The sequence below is a fragment of the Misgurnus anguillicaudatus genome, chromosome 21 (assembly GCF_027580225.2).
Source record: "Misgurnus anguillicaudatus chromosome 21, ASM2758022v2, whole genome shotgun sequence".
Taxonomy (NCBI): domain Eukaryota; kingdom Metazoa; phylum Chordata; class Actinopteri; order Cypriniformes; family Cobitidae; genus Misgurnus; species Misgurnus anguillicaudatus.
In genome coordinates, this window is record NC_073357.2 from 21,262,698 (window position 1) to 21,281,395 (window position 18,698).

At 40.9% G+C, this 18,698-nt stretch overlaps 1 long non-coding RNA gene across 1 annotated transcript; it reads right to left on the bottom strand.

The window, feature by feature from the left end:
* Positions 1-2,092: 2,092 nt before the first annotated feature.
* Positions 2,093-6,368, bottom strand: LOC129437738 (uncharacterized). Its single transcript, XR_008642342.2, has 3 exons — positions 6,204-6,368; positions 5,259-5,325; positions 2,093-3,195 (listed from the first exon to the last, which is right to left on the bottom strand). It is a non-coding gene; the product is annotated as an uncharacterized lncRNA (long non-coding RNA).
* Positions 6,369-18,698: the final 12,330 nt, after the last annotated feature.

Consider the following 18,698-nt stretch of genomic DNA (forward strand, 5'->3'; position numbering starts at 1 on the left):
CATCTTCCACGGTTAGGAACTTAGGTGTGATGTTCGACAGCAACTTATCCTTCGATTGTCATATCGCCAACGTCTGCCGCACAGCATTCTTCCATCTTAGAAATATCTTGAAAATATGCCATATACTGTCTACATCTGATGCAGAGAAGCTTATCCATGCTTTTATGACCTCTAGAATAGACTATTGTAACTCGCTACTCGGGGGATGCCATGCAAATCAAGTAAACAAGCTTCAGCTAGTTCAAAACGCTTCTGCAAGGGTACTTACTCAATCTAAAAAGTATGACCACATAAGCCCAATTCGGGCATCTTTACACTGGCTACCAGTTAAATATCGCATACAATTTAAAATATCACTAATCACCTACAAAGCTTTAAATGGCCTAGCACCCTCATTCTTAGAGAATTACTATCAGAATACAATCCATCACGCACACTACGGTCGCAAAATTCTGGTCTCTTAATTATCCCTACACTATCAAAAGTGTCTAAAAGTGGAAGATCCTTTTCCTACTTAGCCCCTAAGCTCTGGAATGATTTACCAACCGATGTCCGAGAATCAGACACAGTCGATCATTTTAAATCTAGACTTAAAACTTTTCTCTTCAACAAAGCATTCGCATAATTTGTCTAGTAAAGGTACTTAACTCGAAATAGTTATTTGTACAGAACAAAGCACTCGCGGTCATAACACAGACCAACCAAATAAATAAATAAAAACCTTATCTTATCGTATGGTCGGGTTGCGATTTTGGCGTTTCGTGTGTCTTGTGAATAGTATGCCATACAAACCCGTTTGCCACTGAACATGCATTAACGACGACAGTGGGGCCTCCAGCCTTAGTCAAACGGGTTGGCACGTATGGTTGGGTTGTGATTTTGGCGCTTTCTTTGTCTTGCGAATAGTATGCCATACAGACCCGTTTGCCACTGAACCTGCATTAACGACGACAGTGGGGCTTCCGGCCTTAGTCAAACGGGTTGGCACGTATGGTCGGGTTGCGATTTGGCACTTTCATGTGTCTTGTGAATAGTATTCCATACAGACCCGTTTGCCACTGAACCTGCATTAACGACGACAGTGGGGCCTCCAGCCATAGTCAAACGGGTTGACACGTATGGTCAGGTTGCGATGTTGGCGTTTCCTCTTGGTCTTGTAAATAGTATGCAATATAAACCCATTTGCCACTGATCCTGCATTAATGACGACAGTGAGGTTACAGGCCTTAGTCAAATGGGTCGACAGGTTTCATTTTCTCTTAAAGACAGGAAGGTGACCCTTAGTTACCATATATACCATCGCAGTGGGCCCCCAATTTGCAAAATTCTCAACTGTGGATAATATAATTATGCCGCAATAGTTAGTCTGTCTGAAACTAAGCTGATTAAACCACATCACTGTGTGACACTTGCATTACATGTGAACGGCCCCTACGCTAATATGATTTTGTTTTTCTCTCCCTGTCTCGTCCTCGACCCCGAGGACAATGGGACAAACAGACCCAGTTCCGGTAGATGTGAAAGTCGGCACACCTCTGATCTACTGGTCGTCCTTCAACGTGATGCCCAGCTGATGCCTGACCAACGATCACCGACAGAACCAACTTAATCTCCGCTTAATCTCCTTATCCGTTTATATGTGTGTATATACATATATATCTCCCAAGGGTTTTTCCCTCCTAGGACTTTTTTTATTTCCTCGGCTAAACAGCCCGGGGTTTTTTTCTCCTAGAGGGTTTTTTACCCCGGGGAGGCAGCCTTCTTGGGCTTAACTTACACTGTCAGAAAAAAGGTGTCAAATTTGTACCTTTCGGGGTACAATGGCTTGTCACTGGGGCAGTACCCTCAAAGGTACACTCATTGTACCCTTTCCCATAGGTACATATAAGTACCCTTGCTGATTGTACCTTTCAATGACAAAAATGTACCTTTGGTGACTAAATTGTACCCTGTACTCCAATGGTACCATAATGTACCTTCATAAAAGGTGCAAATTTGTGCTTTTAAGGGTACTGCCCCAGTGACAAGCCTTTTGTACCTTACAATGGCAAATTTGTACTCCAGACTGTACAGCACATTAAAAAGGCCAAAATGCTGTTCCATTACATTTATTAAATATTAAAAAAAAACTCACATTTTTTCATATGAACATTAAGCACTGTATTACAAATGTCTCATAGCAGGATCAAAAGTTAATACACTTTTAAATATACAGTTTTAAACAGCAAGCATCACATGTAAAGCTTTTTTTTCAAAAGTACAACATGTCATTTCTTTTTTTATATAAAACATAACATTAAAGTAAACAACACTTCAAAACAGTACTAAGTCTCAAAATTTATTTTCTTAAAATCACAAAGCAGTTGTTTTTTCCACAACAGTACACAATTCATTAACTTTATACTCTTACATTTTTTAAAAAACATTTTACCACCCCCACACATTTCCCACAAACTACACATGTACTACACAATTCATTTGAACTTTTTAAATATTCTTGAGGATCACAAACATTTTATCATCAAGAGAGTATGTGTCAGGAGCCTGAAAGTCCATCTCTTGCCCTGGTTTTATAAAACTCCACTCAGGGTCAACTTGATTGTGTATGCATGAAAGTGTGAATCATACACCACTGGTAATCATACGCTGTGAATAGTCTGTTTAATACCATCTACTATTACCTTGAACCCTTCACTTTCAAGTTTCCTGTGTTTATGATAGACATGACGTCTGAAAGACTCGTATACAGTAAAAGATGACTTACAGCTATTTAGTCCACAAATGATATTGAAATTTGGTCCGTGGTTGTGAACCATACTAACATGTTGAATTAGTTTCATTAAGGTGAAGATTTTTCTTCTGCACCTTGTGCATCAATAATGTTGTGGCATGTTCAGCACAGGATACTGATCATTCGGGTGACAGTTGTTGGAAGGGGCTTGCCACCCACCTTAATGATCTTGGCTATGGCATGCTGCAAGAAGGTCAGTGTATTCTTCATGCAGGGTGGATAAGCCAAGTTGAAAACATAGTAAGCACTGAAGGCTGCAATTACTGTATCCCTTCTTCAACTCCCATTCCCTGACACACCTCCACCCAATCCACTTTGACAAGAACTTAAACCCTCTTGGAGAAAGCCGTTTTCCAGTCAGTTTCAACCAACTGTATAGTTGGGTATGGAGTATCAGCATCACACTGTAAGATAAAAAGGTTAAACATCTATTAGTAAAAAATGCACCATTTATCAGAACAGAATACCATACCATACCATACCAACTTTATTTGTTAAGCACTTTACAACAACCAAAGTTGACCAAAGTGCTGTACACAAGAAATATACATATATACAATTAAGACCACACACTATAAACATTCACATAACCAGGTTTAAAACAATAAAATCACTTACTGGGTGTCAAAGCCAAGGAGAAAAGATGAGTATTAAGAAGTGTTTTAAAAACAGATAAAGAAGAGGCCTGCTTAACATGCAAAGGCAAATCATTCCATAGCTTAGGGGCAGACACAGCGAAGGCACGATCCCCTCTGAGCTTACGCTTAATTTTGGGCACAGTCAGGAGCAGCTGATCATCTGACCTGAGAGAGCGGGCGGATTTATAAGAATGTAAGAGCTCAGAGAGGTATGGTGGTGCAAGACCATTTAGTGATTTAAAAACAAATAACAAAATTTTAAAATGGATCCTAAATTGAATAGGTAGCCAGTGCAAAGAAGCTAAAAATGGGGTAAATGTGCTTGTGTTTACGTGTGCCCGTTAAAAGACGTGCTGCTGCATTTTGTACCATCTGAAGACGGGTGATGGAGGACCCACTAACCCCCACATATAGCGAGTTACAATAGTCCAGCCGTGTAGTTACAAAAGCATGGATTACAGTTTCAAAATGCTGTTTTGACAAAAGTGGCTTGATTTTGGCCAACTGTCTCAAGTGAAAGAAGCTTGATTTGACAACAGCTGTAATCTGACTGTCAAATTTAAGCTCAGGGTCCACCTTAACTCCTAGATTTGTGATATTAGATTTAATATAGGGTGTCAATGAACCCAGATCTACAGACGGGGTCCCAGTGGTACCTCCAAAAACCATCAGTTCAGTTTTTTTGTCATTAAAATGTAAAAAGTTCAGAGCCATCCAGGCCTTTATGTCGTTGAGACAATTGAGTAGTTGTCCAACAGAATTATCGTTTTTCTTTTTAAGAGGTACATAAATCTGACTGTCATCTGCATAACAGTGGAATGAAATGCCATACTTCCTGAGTATGGAACCCAGTGGAAGCAAATACAAAGAAAAAAGTAGAGGGCCAAGGACTGAGCCCTGTGGGACCCCACACAAGAGAGGAGCAGAAGAGGATACAGAATCTCCTAAACTAACACAAAAAGTTCGATCTGATAAGTATGACCTAAACCACTCCAGTGCTATGCCCCTGATGCCCACACACTGCCTTAACCGTGAAATCAATATCTCATGATCCACTGTGTCAAATGCAGCAGTTAGATCTAAAAGCACAAGGACAACAGAGTCACCAGAGTCAGTCGCTAAAAATATATCATTAAAAACTCTTAAAAGGGCAGTTTCGGTGCTGTGCATGGCTTTAAAGCCGGACTGAAAAACCTCAAGTATATTATGTTCTGCTAAAAAGGCCATTAATTGACTGTGCACAATCTTCTCCAGAATTTTTGAAAGGAAAGGCAATTTGGAAATAGGCCTAAAATTATCTAGAACTGTCGGATCTAGAGCAGGTTTTTTAATCAGAGGATGTACTACTGCATGTTTTAAAATTTCAGGGACTATACCCAAGGTCAGACTACTATTTATTACTGCCACAACAGATGGTCCTATAGTGGGGAAAACCTCTTTAAATAAACGAGGGGGGACAGCATCATCTGGAGAACCTGAGGGCTTCAAATGACCAACAACCTCCTCCAAAAAGGACAAAGTCACCGGCTCAAAATGATCAAAGACAGCCGAGCAGGGGACAGAAATTGAAGGGTCTGAAGCTGAAGGTACAATTTGAGACCTGATAGAAGTGACCTTATTTATAAAAAAGCCAAGGAAGTTTTCACACATAGCAGGGGATGCCTCCATACAAGCATTCTGCGGGGCATTTAAAAGTAAATCAATGGTGTTAAATAAAACACGAGGCTTGTGACAATTTGCCAGAATAATATCTGAGAAATGTTTTCTTTTAGCATCCTTAACAGAATGTATCAATCAGAGCATTACAAGTTTAACAAACTATACCATACCTCTCCTAGTGTGACGAATCTCTCTGCTTTCTCTTTAAGGATGTGAGAGTCGCACGAAAGTCAGCATCTATTGTAAAAATTTATTAAATTATTCTTCAAAAAGCAAATACAGAATGCTAATTTTATAATCACTAAACGTATTAGTCAGTTCAGCATGATACTAGAGATGGTTTATTTATTAAGAGAAAATATCTTCACAATAAATATTTGGGCTTTGTTAGAAGTTAATAATATCTGCAGTGAAAATAAAATGAGGAGTAAGATTTTCCAGTAAAATGCTAGTTAATTTTAAAGAAGCTGTTTTCAGTAACTTAACGTTAAAAAAAGTAACTTTAATAAAATATTCTCAAGTAAAATTTACTTGTAATAAACTGATTTCAAATAGTTTCACACGTGAACAATGTTTGGGACAGTTGACAGAAGTGTCACTTGCCCTCTTGAGGCCAGTGCCTTGTCACGAAAGTTTATAATTTGCATGTTTTAGGCCTTGACAATTTTAATATTTAAGCAAGGACGACAAATACATATCTAACGCACGTTTGAGAAGTTCGCATCTCAAGGCTTCCGACAGTGCACAAATACTAGGTTGATGTTTTCTTGCTCTTACAAAAACGGACAAATGCACAAAAATTAATTCAAAATTATGCAATTATCCTTGTAGACGTAGTCTGTTGTGTAAATGTAAACTATTCAGGAAATGCATGTGTACCTGTATATTTTATCCGTGCATTAAATGTGGGTCTTAAAGTGACAGCACACCAAATACATTTCATGTCTGCAAAACAATTTTTTATTACTAATCGACTGAATTGAAAGCAAATCAAATCGAAACCACAAACAAAAGTATCAAATTGCAAAAAAAAATTGTAATTCCCAACCCTATTTGAAAATAATATTTAGCCTTGATGAGCATAAGACATTACAAATGAACAAATTGGTCAGTACCTGGTAGATCTTCTGCAAGCATCTCAACTCTTGCTTTGTAGATTTTGGGAAGTGGAGCATTTTTTGCACAAGGTGAAGCACCTTTGGCACAAGACTGGTAAAGCCCTCCCTGAAGCGCTGGCTTAAGCTGACAGTTGATGAATGCAAATTAAAAGAAAGAGAAAGTTTATATGAACATAACATTTTCAAAATAAATTCAAATTAAATGAATAGAGGATGCATCCTCACCATTGACAAAAATCTCCTGTTAAAACCAAATAAAATGTGCATAATTATAATAATAGAAATACACATTTTACTTCAAACCACACCAACCTATAAATGTTTATGATTAAAAAGAAAATGGTTAAAAAATGCACTCACAGACAAAATTATATCTCCAATGACATTTAGAAAGATTAATTTAGCTATAAGTCATTAGGTGAAAATTTCTTTAGTTTTTCATACCACAACATATACCCATACCCTATGTCAAATATTTGTGGCCCTTGACTAATAAACTTGAACTACAAATGAATTCACTTACGCCATAAGTAGATCTGTGACACGCTGGTGAAGATTGTTCAGTGGGCCTCAGTCTTTTGCACCCAAACTTGTCCTTACTTTTTCTCACCTCATCATGGACCAGAGGTGCACGTTCAGCTTTAAATTTCCGTTTGAGGGATTGGTGCCAAGTGTGCTAACACATGAGGGGGGAAATTATATAGATCAGTGGTCAGCTGCATAACAGACTTGTCTTAAAAGTTAGTCATGTATTTTTCTTCAAGACTGAACATAACTGTTTTAAGAATGTTACATAAAAAGGTAGACTGGTCTAATTTAAATCCAAATAGTAAGACTGCTTAGCCCTTACTACTTGCTAGTTGATCAGACTATTTCTTAAAACACAGTCTTAACTTTACGGCTATGTTTATGCAACTGGCCACAGGGAATACAACAAAGAGATTTTGACATGTTACTTTTTAAAAATACATAAATATACATCAGTTAAGCATTAAACGGGGGGCAAATAAGATACACAATACTCAGTACTACTTACATTTCAGTAGATGAAGTATCTTGATAGTTCTCTGCCGGCACTGGTTCTAAAGTTATTGTCACCACCTCCTTCATCTCACATAGAAACTTATTTGAAGGCTTCTTTAAAAAAAAGTATGAAACCATGTTCTCTGTAAGGCCACAATCTATTGTGTCACCATCAACCTCATTCTCTGTAAAAAGGAAAGAGTGGTCAGCATGAGCAATGTTATAACAGCAACAATAAAATCAATGCCTTTAAACATTTATTTAATTTTCCGATAGTCCAAAATCTCTACCGGTTGACAAATTTCTACTGGTTTATCATATCTACCGGTTTATCCCCCACCCCTAAGTATGAGTATTATAAAGTAATGCATTTGAACTGCTTGTGAATGACATCAAATACTGCAAGAGTAATTAAAAAGCATACAGAGCAGTCTACACTCGATTTTAGTTTTGAGGTAAAAGACAATTTGACGGTCTCCGCAGCGCGAATACACCTATTGTGTGACTTCGTGTTCGGCTTCTGTTGACAAAAAGTTTTGAACAACTTGGCCGAGTGATAAAAAACACAGTATTGTTATACGTTTCTTGTTATGTGTTTAACAACGAGCCGACCCACTTTGCCCAGTGGCACGCCCCTGACTTACGTTAAGGGGCCAGTTGTTCAAAAAGTTTAATCTGGATCAAAATGATCCGGATTTGGAAATCACATTTTTTCCTATTCAGGATCAGGTAATCCGTCTTACTTTTATGCCGGTTTTTCAAAGCAACATTGGACTGGATCACCCTGATCCAGATACACAGTTTTCAAGATTACCAAATCCAGATTACATGTGCTCTAAATGGGACAACATATCACAACATGGGCTACCAGCTATGTAAAGAACAGGTAGAAGAGACAAAATGGGGTCACTGTAAGAGTTTTTTTGTTTTGAGACAAAACACAAAAATAACAAACATCCACTTCCATTCATAATTTCTTTTATGACCCCTCATCTGAGTCACAAACAATAAAAAAACAAATATACATTAACAAATACATTGTGGATATTTTGAAAACGTCTTAAATAAAATGGCTAATTGTTCAATAGTTAACAAAATAAAGAATGTTCAGGGAGTTTTTTTATCTGAGGAGGAGAGACCACCATTTCCAAGTTCTGCTTTTAGGAGGCGGATCTGCAGTTTTGCTTTGGTTTGCTGCAGTTTAGTCAGCTTGATTTATTCCTCTGCCAGGAGTATCTGTGCTTCTGCTCTTTCAGTCTCTCGTTTTAGAAGTAATTCATAGGCATCATCATTATTTTTCTGCACAGGATGCTTCAAGCGTCTTTTCTGAGCTCCTGTGACTGCTGGCTCTACCAGTGAGGGTCCAGGTTGAATTTCAATAATAGGGCTGAGATCCAGAATGAATGTTTCCTCTGCATTAGGAGGAACAGGCTCACTTTCCTCTACAATCGTAGGCTCACCATCCCCTACAACACCTTGAATCCCGTGCAGAGCTTTAGAGTTCTCACCTCCAATAATGTCCAGAACCACATCTGTGTATTCACCTTTCTTAGAGGCTGTTTACACTTGGCATTAACATGTGTTTTCGTCGATCGGATCACAAGTGGACGACGTTAATGCCAGGTGTAAACGGTGTTCAAAACGTTTTGAGCTCGTCCACTTTCGACCACTTTCAACCACATCCAGAGGTGGTCGAAACCACTTTCGATCGGATCGCTTTGGAGCTGCGGAACGCACATGTGGTTGAATGCGTTCGAACAGTCACACGCGACCGCCTTCTCTCCGCCCATTTATCTAATCTGAGGTATTAAACACAAGTTTCACATCTTTTTTGACTTCTGGCGTGAACATTCGGTGAACAGCGCTATTTTTAGCCTTTCATTGATAAAAACTAAGCGGCTGATCTCTGTAGTTTCGTTTTGAAAGCGTCTGAAAGTTGCGCAATCCTATTTCATCAATTGCGCTGAAAATTCAAAGAAAGCTCTTACATACTCATGTACAAAACACTGTGCAGCATGTTTACTTGCTAAACAAGCAGTGCACTCCGACATTATATTAGTTTGCCTCCATATAAACTCATAATTACTCCCGCTCGGGTTTGAATGACAGCAGAGAGACTCGCCCACCGTCTCACAGACCACCCCCTCATGGTATTCAGCACAGAAGCGGTCGAAAGTGGACAAAAGAGACGGATTTAAATACCAGGTGTAAACGTAATGTGTCTCTCTCGTCCACTTGTGATCCGATCGATGAAAACACATCTAAATACCAAGTGTAAACAGCCCCTTAAAGGGTTTGTTGCCTGTTTGGGGGTTTTTGTTGTTCTGGCCCTCAGATTCTTGCATCTAAATTTCACTTGCTCCAAGGTCCTCTTCTGGCCAGACCCCATTGCATTCACATTCTGGGTGATTTCAACCCAAATGTCTTTCTTCCTTTTGTTAGTCACCATTCCACCCGCAACAGAGCTTCCTATTATTGAGGCATAATGGCACTTAACACCCTCCAGCAGTGCATGGGTTTCTGCAACAGTGAAATTAGGTCCTTTTGAGTCCATGGTTCCACCTCATCTGTTGCAGTGAACATAGTATTTATAGGCCTGGGGCATGATTGATTTAATTGAATACAAGCCACAACACGTTAGCCAATTGGTGTGTGGGAAATTGCCAGCCATCTTATATTCAGCCTTTCTCAGAGGACTTAGAGAGAGGCACTGACATGGCAGGTATTGTCCATCGCTACCACCGTTTTGGTGGAAGAGGATACCGTCAAAGGGTGTATGTTGAGCGTGCACAACCACTGGAGCAGTACACCACTGAAGAACTGTATGCTCGCTTTTGCTTTGGGAATGCTGATATTAAGTACATTGCAGACCTTGTCAGGCCAAAACTTCAACAGAGAACCCGAAGAAGTCACAGTCTGTCTGTGGAACTACTTTCTACCAAGTAGTTGGTGACAATATAGGAGTGGACAAATCAACTGTGAGTGATGTAGTGAAAGCTGTGTCAATTGCTTTGGCCAGCCTGGTGAATCAGTTTGTATCATTTCCAAATGATGTCCAGATTGCCCAGACCAAGCACAAGTTTTTTACTCTGGGGAACATGCCCAATACTATTGGGGTTATTGACTGCACACATGTGCATATCCAAGCACCTCATGAGAGGGATTGGGAGTACATCAACCGAAAGGGCAGGCGCAGCATCAACATCCAACTTGTGGGCAATGCTGACCTCATCATCACAAACTGAGTCGTGAAGTGGCCTGGGTCTGTTCATGATGCACGTATCCTGAGAGAGAGTGATTTATACAGAGAGCTCCAAACCAACCGACCGGATGGCATAATATTAGGAGACAGTGCCTATCCAGTCCTACCATGGCTGATAACTCCTTTTCTTGCAGCATCCACACCAGCGCAGGCACGCTTCAACACTGCTCATTGCAAAACAAGATGTGCAATTGAGCATTTAAACAGAGTTCTGAAGAGGCGCTTTGCATGCCTTAACTACTTGCGAGTGGAACCACAGGGAGCATGCAACATAATACTAGCATGTATCGTCCTGCACAACATCGCTACCAGGCGCAATGTCCCTCTCTGTGATGTTTATGATGCACCTGAGCCATTTGAAGAACCAGACCAACCTCTGGCATTCTGTCAGAATGAGGGACTGAGTGGACGTATAGTAAGGGATGCAATTGTTAGACATTATTTTTGACAGGCTCATCTCTAATGATTGTTTCTTTGAAATTAATATACGGTGATGAATTGAATATATTATTTTTGTTTGTTATTGAAATCTGTTTCAGGGATTATTTCATATTTCATTGTATTTACTTTACTGAATAGCTTAATTGGTAGCCTATGTCTACTATACCTACTTTATCACTGTTACAACCGTTACACAAGTCAAGTGCAAAATATAAATAAAAGTATATACACTAAATGAAACAAATGTATTATTTGACAAATTTTAAAGTTTTTCTACATTTCCCTCCTGGAATCCACCTTTAAATCCTACCCCCTGTTGGGATCAGGATAATCCAGTTTTTTTGGATCAAAGTTATCCAAATCCTACTGACAAGTTTTGAACAACACAAACTGAAGGTTTGATCCAGATTAGAACTAGGATTGGATTCTGTGATCTAATCTGATTTCAGATTCCTTCTTTCCCTTTTGAACAACCCATTTTCAAGATTTGATCCAATCCGATCACCAAAATCCGATCAGCTTACCTTTGAACAACTGGCCCAAGAGCTTTATTATGTAAGTTAACTTAAATTCAAACACATGAAATACGTGCGTGACATACCAGGTGCTCACTCGCGTCCCAAGTGAACAAGGGCACGGGAATAAGAACATGCTGGAAACTAAATGTCTAAGTCTATGGGTCAATTAATGTTAGGTTTAACTGTAACTTACAACATTGTAGCGTTCCATGACGGACGTCGTTGCGTATATAAGTTACACTAAAAGTTATATCTTAAGCTATGGTTTAATAATAAAAACAACAAACTAAACATAAAAATCAATAAGTTGGTTTTGTCAGACCAGTATTTAGAGATCAAAGTCACGCACCGTTGTCTGCGTGCTCTGGCGATGTGGAAAAAGCCTGTGTTTTTGTCCCAAGGTCCTGTGCTGGGAGCGCGTTGTCGACGTGTGACCCTGACGACAGATGCGTCCCTTACAGGTTGGGGTGCGATTATGGAAGGCCGTCAGGGTCAAAATCGCTGGAAACCGCATCATCATCTATGGCACATAAATTGCCTGGAAATGATGGCGGTATGGTTTGGACTCAGGCATTTCCTTTCAGACCTGAGGGGCCATCATGTTCTTGTCCGGACAGACAACACATCTGTGGTCTCTTACATAAATCACCAAGGAGGTCTACGGTCGCGGAAACTTTACAAGCTGGTGCGACAAATTCTCCTTTGGTCACAGGAGAAACTGTGCTCGCTAAGGGCAGTCTATATACCAGGCCACCTGAATGTGGCAGATGCCCTGTCAAGACATCAAATATCCCCGGGGGAGTGGAGACTTCATCCAGATGTGGTGAACCACATCTGGACTGTATTTGGACGCGCAGACGTAGATCTGTTTGCATCCCAGGACACCACACATTGCCCCCTGTGGTTCTCCCTGAGGCATCCGGCTCCAATGGGTTTGGATGCCATGGTGCAGACGTGGCCGAGACTACGTCTGTATGCCTTCCCCCCGGTCACGTTGATCCCAGGGGTTCTGGAGAGAGTTCGCCAGGACAGGGTTCGGCTCTTGTTAATAGCCCCCTTCTGGCCAGCCCGGGTATGGTTTTCGGACCTCATGTCCCTTCTGGAAAGCCCCCCGTGGGAGATCCCTATCAGGAGGGACCTTCTGTCACAGGTAGGGGGTGCAGTCTTCCACCCCCGCCCAGAGATGTGGAAACTGTGGGTCTGGCCGCTGAGGGGGCCAGGCTCATAGACTCAGGTCTCCCAGATGAGGTTGTGGAGACCATTCTTAACTCCAGAGCTCCCTCCACAAGGAAACTTTATTCCCTTAAGTGGAAAGCTTTCACCTCTTGGTGCTCGGCTCGTCTGGCAGACCCAGTCAACTGCCCCGTCGACGTGGTGCTGAGGTTTCTGCAGGAGCGTTTCTCTGATGGATTAACTCCTTCCACCCTTAAGGTTTATGTGGCAGCAGTTTCTGCCTACCATACTCCTGTGGAAGGCTCGTCAGTGGGTAGACACCCATTAGTGGCTCGCTTTCTTCGTGGGACTCGTAGATTGCGACCTGGTCTAGGGTGCCCACTTGGGACCTAGCGGTCGTGCTGGAAGGGCTCTCGTTGGCTCCGTTCGAGCCACTTGAGACTTCGCCAGATAGGTTTCTGGCCTTTAAGACTGTGTTCCTTCTGGCTATTACTTCTTTAAAGCGAGTGGGGGACCTTCAGGCCCTGTCGGTATCCACGACATGTCTTGAGTTTGCACCCGGGATGGCTAAGGCTTTTCTACACCCAAGGCCAGGTTATGTTCCTAAGGTGCTGAACAATGTGCCGAGGCCCATTGTTCTGCAGGCCCTTTGTCCTCCCCCATTCAGTAGTGCGGACCAGGAAAAGCTGAATTTGGTGTGTCCTGTGCGAGCACTGGATACATATGTTCACAGGACTGCTCAGTGGAGAAAGTCCGAGCAGCTATTTGTGTGCTTTGGTTCACCCAGAAGAGGTTTACCGGTGACCAAGCAGACTTTGAGCAGATGGATAGTGGATGCTATCCCACTGGCTTATGAACATCAGGGTATACCCTCACCCGTCGCTGTGAGGGCCCACTCTACCCGGGGTATGGCTGCCTCTAAGGCCTTAGGGTCAGGCGCTTCACTCCAGGACGTATGTGATGCGGCCGGTTGGTCTTCGCCGCTCACCTTCGTCAGATTTTATAATTTAGACCTGGACTCCTCCTTGGGGTCCCAGGTTCTTTTGCCTTGACTGTGTTCAGTTATACACGCTATAGGCATTTGGTAGTATGGAAGCGTGGGCATCTCGTTCCCCAAAGCGTTGCTATGGCGACGCAGCTCGAGTTCCTCGAAAGGGAACGTCTCAGGTTACGTATGTAACCCTGGTTCCCTGAGAAGGGAACGAGACGCTGCGTCTCCATGCCATACTCCCTGCATCCCTGCAGGCACTTGCTTCGGCACTTGTAGCGAATGTGTTTGTGTGGGATGCCTTCTTATACCCCTGGTCCGCACGGCATCACGGTCAGTATACAATTATCTCATCATTGTTTATGTTTTACACGTGCTTCAGATTAGTCACGCCGAGGCGTTCCCCAAAGCGTTGCTATGGCGACGCAGCGTCTCGTTCCCTTCTCAGGGAACCAGGGTTACATACATAACCTGAGACGTTTTTGTCCAAATTTAAATTAAAAAATATATAAAGTAAAACCGGTTTAAACCCCAACACATTGAGTAACGTATTTTTATTTTTAAACTGGTTAAAGTGCAATATTAAAACCACTTCATTATTCTGTATCGTGTAACAGTAAGTACAGACAAAAACAAATTCCAGTAAAAAAAATAAAATAAAAAAATACATTTTACGTCTGCCCAAAAAATAATAATAATAATTATACGAGACTTAATATGTATAAAATAAACAAATAATAGATTCATGAGACAAGACTGTTGGTTAGAGATATCCAAAACAAATAAATTTAATTTTTGACCGCCAGACACAGATAAATCAAGGCCAGCAGCAAACAAAAGGAGTGGCCAAGATCAGGCTGTGCTCAACAGGTGAACGAGCACTGCCGCCCGCTGGTATTTCCGAATTTGTCTAAGCATTTTTTTAAAAAGGCGCTATCTTTACTAAATGAGTGCATATGTAAAGATTATACATATGTATTATCGCCTGAAATATTGTTAAAACTAAGTTTTGTGACCCAGAGACAATAATATTAAGAAAGGGCTTGTGATTGTACCTTTGTTTGGAGATTAAATGGTCCAAACATGGACCCTCTGACTGTTGGAAACCTTTTTGTACCTTTTTTATTCCTAAATGGTACATTTTAGTACCCTAAGGTGCAACTATGACCCACTGAGGCTACAACTTCGCCATTTGTACCCTAAGTGGCACAAATGGACCCCAACCGTACCCTTTTTTCTGACAGTGTAGCTTCCTCTTCTAGACGTTACATTAGTAGGGGAGACCGGGGCTGGTTGTCTCATGGGTTGGTTGTCACACTGCTTATTCCAATCCAGACATACTACATGGCACTGTGGTACAATTTTGATATCAATTTGTTAGCCTTTAATAGCTTACTCATTTGCACTTGAAATTTTGCTGAGCAGACACAAAACATTGATGTTAGGAGACAATTTTTTAGGAGATCTTGTAGGAAATTAGTCATTCAAAAATGAAACACTCCAAAAGCTAAAAGTAGTAGCTTTATTTTGAGTCATCTTTTAGCGATCAAGTTAAAGCCGTGTGGCAGCTAGCTTATCATGTTTGTCAAGAAGTCAGTTGGGGATGGTTGTCACATAGCTTGCGGGGTTGGTTGTCACATAAGAATATTGGACATGTAGACCTTTTAAGACTGTTTGTGTTTTTGTCTGTTTTTGTTTGCTGTTAAAATAAAATAAATAAAGCATTAAATAAAGAGGTTTTAACATTAAAAATTATTTCATTTTATTTCTCAACACAGTAGACAATAGGCTTTATGCCCAGCTGCACTACTTGTTTGTTTGTTTGTTTGTTTTTATTTGACAATAAAAGTTAAAACAGATACAATCAAGCCCAAAAGACCTGTTCATACACATCTTAAAATAAAATTCCTGAACTTCAGCCAGCTTCTTGTTTCCTGTCTGCCATTATTGGACAAACTGATTAATCCAGGTGTGCCTGACCTCAGTAGTCACAACAACAATAATCAGAAACACCTGGATTAATCAGTTTGTCCAATAATGGCAGACAGGAAACAACCCACACAGCAAAAGGACTCCGTGGCGGATCAGTCGCGGAGGTATCGCGGCTTCCGGAACGGACCCGCGAAACGGACCCGTGTCGGTGTCCACTTGCGCGCAGTGACGGATCCGCAATAAAGGCGGATCGCGGACCCGCCGTGGCCTCGTGCTGTATCCGCTCCGCATCCGTGGCGCAAATTCATTCATATATCTGCCGCGGACCCGCAACTGACTCATTAAAAGTCTGAAATAAGCTTCGGGACGGATCCGCAACGGATGCAGACCGGAGCTACTGACTCCGGAGCGGTTCCGTTACGAATTTATGGACAGTTATAGCATATTCTGTTTTTGTTAAAAAATATTCTTTTTCTGGTCAAAACCTAATTTAGTGCTTTATAGGTCAATGCAAACATAAAATACTTGATCTATTAGGCTACAACTTCAATGAAATGCTGCACTATGCACAGCTAAAACATCTGACAATGAATAACTGGAGAAAGACAAGTTGTTCAACAAAAATGTTTTTTTATTATTTAATCATTTCTTCCATTACACGTCTCCTTGTTGCCCGATCTGTTGCCAGGTTGAACACAGCACCTGTAATCAAACAGACAGATGTTTATGGTATGTAGCATCCAAAGTCAAGTATGCTTATCATAGTAATGCCACCGAATGAAGTAAAAGTACAGTTTTCTCACTAGAAATGTACCTGAGTAAATGTATCCTTAAAAATCACTTTAAAAGTACTAGTTACCCAAACTGTAAATGGAATTCGTTACACACCTCTGGTTAAATCACCAGACGCTCAAAATAACAGACGAGAAGATTGTCTTTACCAACCACACAGTCGCTCTGACTGACACCTGCATTCATTTAGTCACTGACTGACACCTGCATTCATTTAGTCACTGATTAGGTCACATGGCATCTTGCAGTGTGACCGTGAGTCTGAACCGAGTCAAACAATGAGTAAATTGCCAAAGATTAATTTTCATTATAAAGAAGATGGCAGATACACTACACCAAAATTGCCAACATGTAAACTTAATAATGCACAGCTGGCTTAACCATTATCCACTAGTGAACATGCTCAAGTTTTCCTAATATCAACGCCATTCCAATCATTAGTATACAGGATGATTAAAAAACAATGTTTACTGCCACAATTATATCAAGAAATCAATACTTACTCAAAAGAGGGTATAGCTGAACCATGTCCCAGCACGAAAGTCTCGATTGACAGGTGTGCATTGTTTAACCGTTCAGTAAAGGCGCGTCCGAGGATCCGACATGGGTCCGTTCAGGATCCGCTGTTTGACAGTAGAATTTACGCCACTGCCGGAGGCGGAGCTGATCCTCTGTGCGGCTCCAAAACGAATGTGACAATCACGCGGGTTTGGCGACTTGAACTCGGATCCGCATAGGAGTCTCCTGCTGTGTTGGATACTATCTCGTATTTCAAAAATGTATACCACTTTAAGTAATCTTGTACTCATCTTTCATACAAATATGGGTTCAAATGTATTACAAGTGTTACCTAAATACATTTTAAAATTACATTTTGGTCTTATTTCATATTAATGTACTAAAGAACAAAAAAATAGGCTTGTAGGATGAATTAATAGGTGTGTACGACTTCACGAGGCGCTGCAAGAAACGACAAGTGGATGACGTTAGAGTAACGCGAGAGCGATTTGAAATCAGCCTCCTCCGCAAGATTTCTCGCGGTACCCTGACACTGATGCCGCTGCGTAAAGTTGAGAACACTTTAAAAAAGCAGCTGAACTCGACAGAACTGCGCCTCGTCCATTAATTGTATATTAGCAGGACAATTTATCTCCTACTTCTCAGCATGAGAAATACAAAGTGTCACGTGTGAACTGACTGAAATGCGTGTGTGTCAAGGTGAATGCGTGAGACTTGAGAGCCCCGATTAGATGTATTTCCACTAACATACCTAACAACTGCTGAACAACGCCGACGCACAGTCCTCGTCTTTTCCACCACTCTCTCGCCTGTACTATTGTAACTGACTGGAAAACTGAAGTTTTGCCAAACTTGCGATCTTAAAGAGGCTGGCGGAGCATCTAACTCTTGTGGAACACCACTTGCCATCCTCGCTATCGCTGCTCACTAGTAACTGACTGGACCGGCGTCGACCTGACAAAAAACTGCAGAGTGCCAGAATGTAGACGGGCTCTGATAGAGCGCATACATAGGCGGAGCTCGGCAGCATCGGCGCCAATCAGAGCTTCAGAGCTAAAGCGGGGCAAAAGCTTAGCTGTCCATAAAGAACCCGTGGATCTAACAGTAGTTCTGCATTACATTAATTATTTTGCACGCAAGTTTTTTTTATTTTCATACCGTGTATTCTCAGTTAAAATTCATGCACCGAACCGTGACCCCCGTACCGATTCGGTTCGAAACGAATACATGTACCGTTCCACCCCTAGTGTATTTTATTGAGTAACTTAAAGACGGTCCCTAAATTCACCACTGTAAAATTGTAAATATTGACAAATCTATTTCAGTTTGAGCGAATCTCTGATCCAAGTAAAATCTCATTTGTTTATCCATGCTAATTTAGCAAAATGTGCTTTTGCTGTTTACAAACAAAACAACACGTTCTATCGAGTACACGTAAGCTTTAATCACATCTCAAGAATACGACTTTTGTTATGTCGAGATCATGAGAAAGCAACTTTTGTTATCTCAAGATAACGAGAAATTAAGTCGTGATCACGAGAAAACAAGAAAGCAGAAACAATAACAGTGCATGGCCTCTCTCGGCTTTCGTAGAAAAGAGAGGTATGTATTAATTTGTCTAAGTTGAGGTAAGAACATAGTAAAATATAAAAAAATGGTGGGGTTTTCCTTTAACATATGTATTGTTTAGTAAGCTGCTTTGTAAGCTGAAATCTTTTTGTAGTAATTCTAAAAAATATTGGGTTGTTTTTAACACAGGGCTGGGTAACTATTGGACAGAACACATTTCTGGGTTAAAATTAGCAAATAATGGGTTGTTTTAACCCAACTGCTGGGTTGTTTCA